Genomic DNA, 8,151 nt, shown 5'->3' with positions numbered 1-8,151 from the left:
CTGCACCTGCGACATGAAAAACAGTCCCCCAGGCAATAGGGGCGTCAGTACGAATAATGTACCGAGTATGTAAGGCATAAAAATCAGTATATAAAAGACATGAAAGAAACATGGAGTAAATGACTCAACCTCTAAGTCTGAATAACTTTATGAATCATGAAAAAATTATAATGTCATGTCATGCATAGGTATATGCGTACATAACATCATCAAGCCTCTGAGGGCATCCCATCATATCATCTCAATCACTGTGGGCGAAATTATCAACGTATACCACCTGATCAGGTGGTGGTGTGTATATAACGCCATAACCTTTCCCCATACCCCATATACATATACTATAAGCGTATATAACGCCATCTGGTCATGGATCAGTATACATATATAAATGGATGCAATGCATAATGAACTAAGTCAATAAGATCTCTCGGAATGTCATGAGACCCATGAACAACCGATATGAAAGTAGGACATATGGGGAATCCAGAACATAGGCAACCCTAGTACTTCTAAGAATAGAATCATTTATGAAAGTTGTGTTCTTACTTATTTCGTTTGTATCATATAGATCATGCCAAAAGGAAAGAAGGGATAGCCTTAACATACCTCAAGTCGTCAATGCAACTCAACAACAAGCTTATGAAAACTAGCGCGCCAACCCTATAACAAAGAAATACGTGTACAACTTAGATGGCGGTGGTATATCACGTATCTCAAATGATAACTCGATTATAAAATAAAACGGGCAGCATTTCCCCTGATTTCAGTGCTTCCTCAAGCCTACTATAGGCGAGATACAAACACAATACAATCAACAACTCAAAAATAATCCAACTACAATTCGGGACCTTCAATACAACCAAACCCCCAAATATACCATAACATACCCAATCAATACGTTATCAATTAGCCTGAAATTGCAACGACGAGCGACCAGCCTACTACCCTACTACATGTGACGTTTCTCCACGCCTTTCATCTTTCCAAACTCCATAAATCAGCAGCACAATAGGCCAACATGAGTGGACTACAAAACAGTCCACTAAAAATGAAATAAATTGAACTCACGGCTTTCGATCACCATCCCGTGAGTTCTAAATATTAGAAAACCAATTTATCAACCTTTCTTGATATTTAAACACTTAAATACAAAAATTAAACATTTCTTAACTATGAAGTACCTTACAAAACTCGAACTACAAATAAAAAAGAGAGGCGGTCTAATGATACTTACCTCGTAGGGATCGTTCTGATACTCGATTTCGTACCCGGGATGTTAGCATTCTTTGAAATACTATTAGAGAGCTCAAGGATAGGTTTTATGGTGTTCTGTGGTCGGGTTCTATGTAAAAATGAAGAGAGAGACGAGTTAAGACCTATATATCAACTTTTGAAAAGTCAAAGAGGTGCTAGTTTGGCACCCTCTCATTGGCCCATTTGCCGACGCTTATATCTTTTTATCCAGATGTCGTATGAACGAACGGTTAAGAGCGTTGGAAACTACATTCCAAAATCTTCAATATGGTATATAATATGTCCCAAAAAAACCTCATATAGCACAAAAAATGTATTGCTCAAAAAGCTCTGTTACAAGGCAAATTCTTAGTCGGTTTTTCTGCAACTTAAATCCGATTTTTCCCAAACTTTATATTTTCTATCCAAACATCATATATAACAATATTATGACTTTAAACTCATTTAAATCATGATTAACAAGTCTCATATTCATTATACGTCACCTTGGGATGCACAGGGTGTAACAAAGTGCTTGTGGCTCCGCCACTGGCCATATCGAGCAAAGTTGACAAAAATAAAATCGATGTTTAAGGAATATTTTCCAGCTCAGCAGAAAAAATATCTTTTGATATGGAGGACGTCGCGTATGAAAATCCTAATTCAAGAAGTAAAGCTATACAAAGTGGAGTCAATGACGTACGATCGAAAAACCTTTATGTAATTATGGCCAATATTTTGGCTAATGGAGTCCATCTTACATAAGTATAAGTATATTTGCAAAGTGACTTTGTTGGCAATATTCTTTGGGACTAAAAATATTGCATTGTGTGGTGGATATCATTTGCACAAGTTGTATCTATTCTTTTACACCTAAGAGGCCAAGACTTTTTTGCCTATAAAAGGGAAGGCCATTTGTTCATTTTAGACACACTAACAAGACTTGAGTCTTCATTTCTTGTTTCTTACTTTCCTCCTTTATTAATAGTGTTTTGTATGAGAGTTAGTATGGGAAGCACTTGTGTGAACCCTTTCTTTGGAGTGATCTTGTTAGGTTATTCTCTTAAGGTATTTGGGATTAATTAGAGTGTTTACTCTAATTTTATACTCTCTTTTGTACTCTTATTGGTATAGTGAAATTGTTCATCTCTGCTTGTAGATGCAGGTCACTTTGACCGAACTACATTAAATTTGTATCTTCTTTATATGCTTTAATTGTCGTTGTTATCAACTTCCATTGTCTTTGTTATTGTCATTATAGCATTGTTTGGCTAAATTCCGCACTACCCGGGTTCTCGATCCTAACAAATTGGTATCAGAGCCGGATCTAATTGGGTTTGATTCAGTAGCCAATATGACTTTAACAAAGACGTATGTTGAGAAATTTGATCGAAGTGCAAACTTCGGAATATGAAAATTAAAGATGGAAGCTATCCTAATTCAGGATGTCTTAGATTTGGCGTTGCAAGGAAAGGAGAACAAGCCAGATAAAATGACGGATGAGGAGTTTGTCGTCATAGATAAAAGGGCAAAAGCAGGTATCATTTTAAATCTCTCAAATGAGGTTTTATGTGAAGTTTCTATAGAAACCACAGCTAAATGCATGCGGGAAAAATTAAAAACTTTATATATGAAGAGGACGGTGGAAAATAGACTTTACCTAAAGGAGAAGCTTTATACAATTCGTATGGGTGAAGGTACCTCTATTCTCTCTCATCTTGACATCTTTGATTCCATTCTTATGGATTTGAGTAATATAGATGCTGAAATTAAAGATTAGGATCAAGCCATGTTACTACTTTATTCTGTACCCCCATCTTTTAAGCATATAAGAGATACTATCCTTTATGCAAAGGATAATATCTCTTATAAGGATATTAAATCTATCTTAAAATCAAAAGAACAGATAGATAGTGATATTACTAGACTTTGTTGGCAATATTTTTTGGGACCCAAAAATATTGCATTGTGTGGTGGGCATCATTTACACAAGTTGTATCTCTTCTTTTGCACCTAAGAGGCCAAAACTTTTTTGCCTATAAAAGGGAATGCCATTAGTTCATTTTAGACACACCAACAAGACTTGAGTCTTCATTTCTTGTTTCTTCCTTTCCTCTTTTATTAAGAGTATTTTGTATGAGAGTTAGTGTTGGGAAGCACTTGTGTGAACCCTTTCTTTGGAGTGATCTTGTGAGGTTATTCTCTTAGGGTATTTGGGATTAATTATAGTGTTTACTCTAATTTTGTACTCTCTTTTATACTCTTATTGGTATAGTGAAATTGCTTCTCTCCGCTTGTGGACGTAGGTCACTTGTGAGTTGTGACCGAATCACGTTAAATTTGTGTCTTCTTTATATGATTTAATTGTCGTTGTTATCAACTTCCATTGTCTTTGTTATTATCATTATATCATTGTTTGGCTAAATTCCGCACTACCTAAATTCCCGATCCTAACACTTTAGTTTCTGAGCAACGCAATTACGCAAAGCAGAAACATTGTAGAAAAAAAATTCAAACTTGTCTTGGTAAAACATAATCAAATTGCGTATATTGCAAAATGCAAAAAACGGAATGCTCGAGATCGTTGACTATAGTAATGGTCATGAACACGAAAGTTTTGCAATTACTAGACGTTCACGTAACATGATTGCATTTGTCTTTCTAACAAAATTATGGGCCCTTAGCCATATGCGAAAAACAAATAATGGAGGAGATTGGTTCAACAATATTATTAGTATACGTTTGTCTTCTTTAAAGTGGAGAGAGATATTACCGATCTCATTTTCTGATTGATGAAAAGCGAAGGAAAAATAAGAAAGGAGAGAGAGATCAGAGCAATAATTGGAGAATGATTGTTATTCACTTCATCATATGGGTGTAAATAAGTCCGATTGGTTCATATTTTTTAATTACAAAACCAAACCAATTGTATCAGATTATTAAATCAAAATAACATACCATACCAAATCAATAAAAGTCGGATTTTTTAATCTCGGGTTTTTCGAGTTTTCAAATTTTTTTAGATTTTTTTCTCCATAAAGTCTTCATAGCACAAAACGTAAAATTTGTGCTCCAAAAATTTCTTTAATGCTAGTAAGACAAAATTATATAGGTATTTTTCAATAAAATAACATAAATATGAGATGGGTCATGGCATTGTACTAAAATATTAAACAATAAAGATAATAAAATCGCATAAAATAAATATTATTAATAAGCAATAATAAAAACAAACATAATTTAAAATTATGACAAATAAGTACTATTATTTACATGACTAACCATTAAAAGAAAAATAAGTTATACATTTTATCTAAACCATGGAAAAACTAAAAAATAGATATCCAACACTATTATTATTCAAAGTACAATTGAATTGAATGTCTTTTATTAGTATTAGAATTGATTTGATTTTGGTTTAGGATTTATTTGAGTTACTAACATTTATGGGCTATAAAACTTATTTGAGCATCTAAAAATTATAAGACCAACCTTGAAATAATACGTTAAAAGATAAAATTATGAAAAAGCTTAAGAAATATTTATAAACTACACTACCATAAATATTTTTATGTATTAAATATATTTAAAACTTCTATACATATAATGTCGGGTTGGTTTGGTTTCGGTTTGACTTTTTTTAGTTAAAACCAAACCAAACCAAATCAAATATGGTCAATTTTTTTTTTTCAACACCAAGCCATAGTCAATTTTTTTAATCTCGATTTGACTCGAATTATCGGATTGTTGTGATTTATCGATTTCATTTGTACATCCCTAATATGCACACTACCCAAGAACTTGTTAATTCTAATATTTCAAGATTTGGTTTTATCAGAATCCTAATTAATTTAAGTGTGTCATCGATGGAAATTTGGGTCTAGTGAAAACGACGTGCATCTAGTTGACATAAATACTTTTAGTGGAAAGATATTTTCTCAATAATTTAACCCAACAATACAAATGAAAAATAAAAAACATTTTCTAAAAATCACTTTATAACACACACACATCAGAAGGGAGCTTTCACATTGATACATACTTTCGTCTGGTACGTCGGATAAGGGATAATAATTTCCGGATTAAATGCAACATTATTTTATCTTGCTAATTTTTGAATCCGAAATTAGCAATTTCAAGATTAATTAATCTCACATTAAGGGTGAGATAATAATCCGGGGTTGATTAATTCCAGGATAAATACTAAAATGACAAAGATGCTCTTCTCCATGACTCTTCCCCCAAAGTCTTAAATAATCGAAGGTTAATATTTAAAAATAAAAGTTTATCCCAACTTATTTAGTATAAACTAAACACATGTTTATATTATATCATGTATATCCCATTTTTAGTCCAATGAATCAAATATCGAATAAAAATATATTCACTAAATAATTTTATTATTATTTAATTCCAATAGTATAATCTCATCATTATAATCCTGGAATAACATGTTTCAAGCGGCTCATTAAGTGTAAAACTAAAATGAAAATATAATTTCATGTTGTGCCCGCTACTAGAAGATAAAACTAGCATGTTTGAAATGTTAGTCTTATTTGACATTGAACTAGTGTAAAAAAGCTATCTCAAGAGTTCTTCTAATCTCTTTCATGTTTTGAACTAAAATATGCCTTAGCTTGGAGGAATTCAGTAATAATTATACTACTATTTCTGATGTGGAAATGGAATTATTAGACAGGAATTTGAGCTAAATAGATTACTGAGAATCAGACATCATATGATCAAACTTAAAAATATACGATATTTATTAACAAGATGTAACCTTTGGGAGATGGGTACATTATATCCTAGTAGGATCCGAGCCGTTGATGACGTGTTTATGTCATAAACTTATCAAGCTGATGTGTCTCCAGCATTTGCTTATCTTTCACAATTTCTTCGTTTATATATTTTTTGGACACGTCATATGAAAGTCTTTACGATTTACGTTTCAGTTACTTTGAAGATATATATGATTTGATTGGAATTAAAAGTAAAAACAGAATCATAAAATCCAATTTAGTGCATGATAATTAAAATCGTACACTTTGTAATTTGTTGCATTCCCCGTGATATTTTTTCCTACTTTTCACGTTTTGTTTAATTACCAAAACTAAAAGACAGCAGATATTTTCATCTGATTCGTGATTGCTAATTCAATTTGTTGTCTTCCTCCTGATATTTTCAGCTGCCCTTTCTGAGCAGTAATTGATGAAAACAAAAAAGGTCTTCAAATTAATTTGAAATAATACCAAACACATACATTTTGTTAAATCAAAATGCCGACATAATGTTTGATTATAAATTAACTAAATGAGGAGCTTAACTACTATCTATCAATAGTGTATGATTTTTTGTTGAGCCAACATTCACTCTCTTTAAATTAAGCTGTAAAACCTTCAATTTATGTCTTTAAATTAAGCTGTAAATCTAATCTGTTTTCGTGAGAAGTTAATTCCACTTTGTAATTGATGCACGGAGTTCCCTTGCTTTTTTAAAAAAATTAATGAATTCCCTTGCCTTTGTTGAAATAAAAGAGGGGTTTGATCTTTGGAAAATTTGGTTTTAATTTTAGTTTTTGTGTCGGCTCTAACAAATAAATGTGATTATTTTGCTTCTTTTTTTTTCCTAACATTTTCTTAATATATTACATCAGAGAATTGTGAGAATTATATCTACAATTATTGTGTGAGAGACTTTCACCGATACTATTAGACTGAAATTTTGGTGTAGAATTTTATTTTATAAGAGGAAAATTATATGGTTCTACTACCAGAAAATTCAATGGGTAATCTCTGGAAAAAAAAGAGGCATTTACCTATTACAGAGATGGTGCCATTTGAGATTTTAAGCTAAAATAAGAAAAGATTGTTTAAATATAAAAATTCGACCATGCAACAGAAAAGAAAAGATTTTTATGAGATCAAAGTGCGACATGGCGAAAACTGAAAACAATTATCTTGAACACACACACATATTTTGTCAAATCGTAATAATATTTGGAAATTTAAGTAAAAAGACGTAAACCTATGAAAATATCAGACAACCTATTCTCATCCATTTGGATTACACTGATTGAATATGAATTTCAAGCTACAGATTCAACCCAGAAACGGCTCAATGGTATTTGAGGCGTAAATTTAAGCCGTAATAAAAAGTCTTAAACTTGTTTAATAGTTTTAGATATCTTTTTTGATTCTTTTTATTTTGTGAGATGCAATTTAATGTTGACGATATAATCAACCCCTTTAATCTTTGTTGAAACATTACTAGCATTTGATAAGATTTTGTTAAGTTTAATTTTGAATTTTTTCTTTCAACATAACTCACTATATAACATTGCCTCCCAAAAGTAACAACAAAGATGAAAATTTGTATTTACAAAGATGAGAAATAAGTTAACTATAGCCTTTTACAATCTAATTAGCTTGTAGCCTTTTACAATTTAATTAGCTGGTTAGAAAGTTAACAGTATCTAACCAGAAGAGAATTGATCCTCTTCCAGTCCATTAATGAAAAATGCAGATAGCATAATAGAACTAGAAGTACCTTAGATGGTTGAGGATTTTCCAATTTTTTTTATAGTGTGAATGTTCTAATTTTCAAACGTAAAAGCAATTTAAAATTCAAGCTTTTATATTAAGAATTAATGGACACCTATCCTTTTGCTTTCCTAAAAGATACATTTTTTTGTTAATTTGCTAACAAGGTTATAAAGTACTCCATATACTACTGTTTTCCGAAGGCCCATCTTGGAAAAAAAATAATAGCCTTTATTTTTCCCTTAAACATTTTGTAATTCATCGGATTTTTTAATTAAAAAAACTTTACTATAGCGGATAACCTTTATTAAACTTTACTCCCTTCACCATCGTTCCTTATTAGGCTAGACACAAAGTTTAAAAAAATAAATAAATA

This window comes from Nicotiana tabacum, chromosome 2 (assembly GCF_000715075.1).
Source record: "Nicotiana tabacum cultivar K326 chromosome 2, ASM71507v2, whole genome shotgun sequence".
NCBI lineage: Eukaryota > Viridiplantae > Streptophyta > Magnoliopsida > Solanales > Solanaceae > Nicotiana > Nicotiana tabacum.
The sequence above is the reverse complement of the archived record's forward strand: the minus strand, read 5'-3'. Positions refer to the sequence as shown.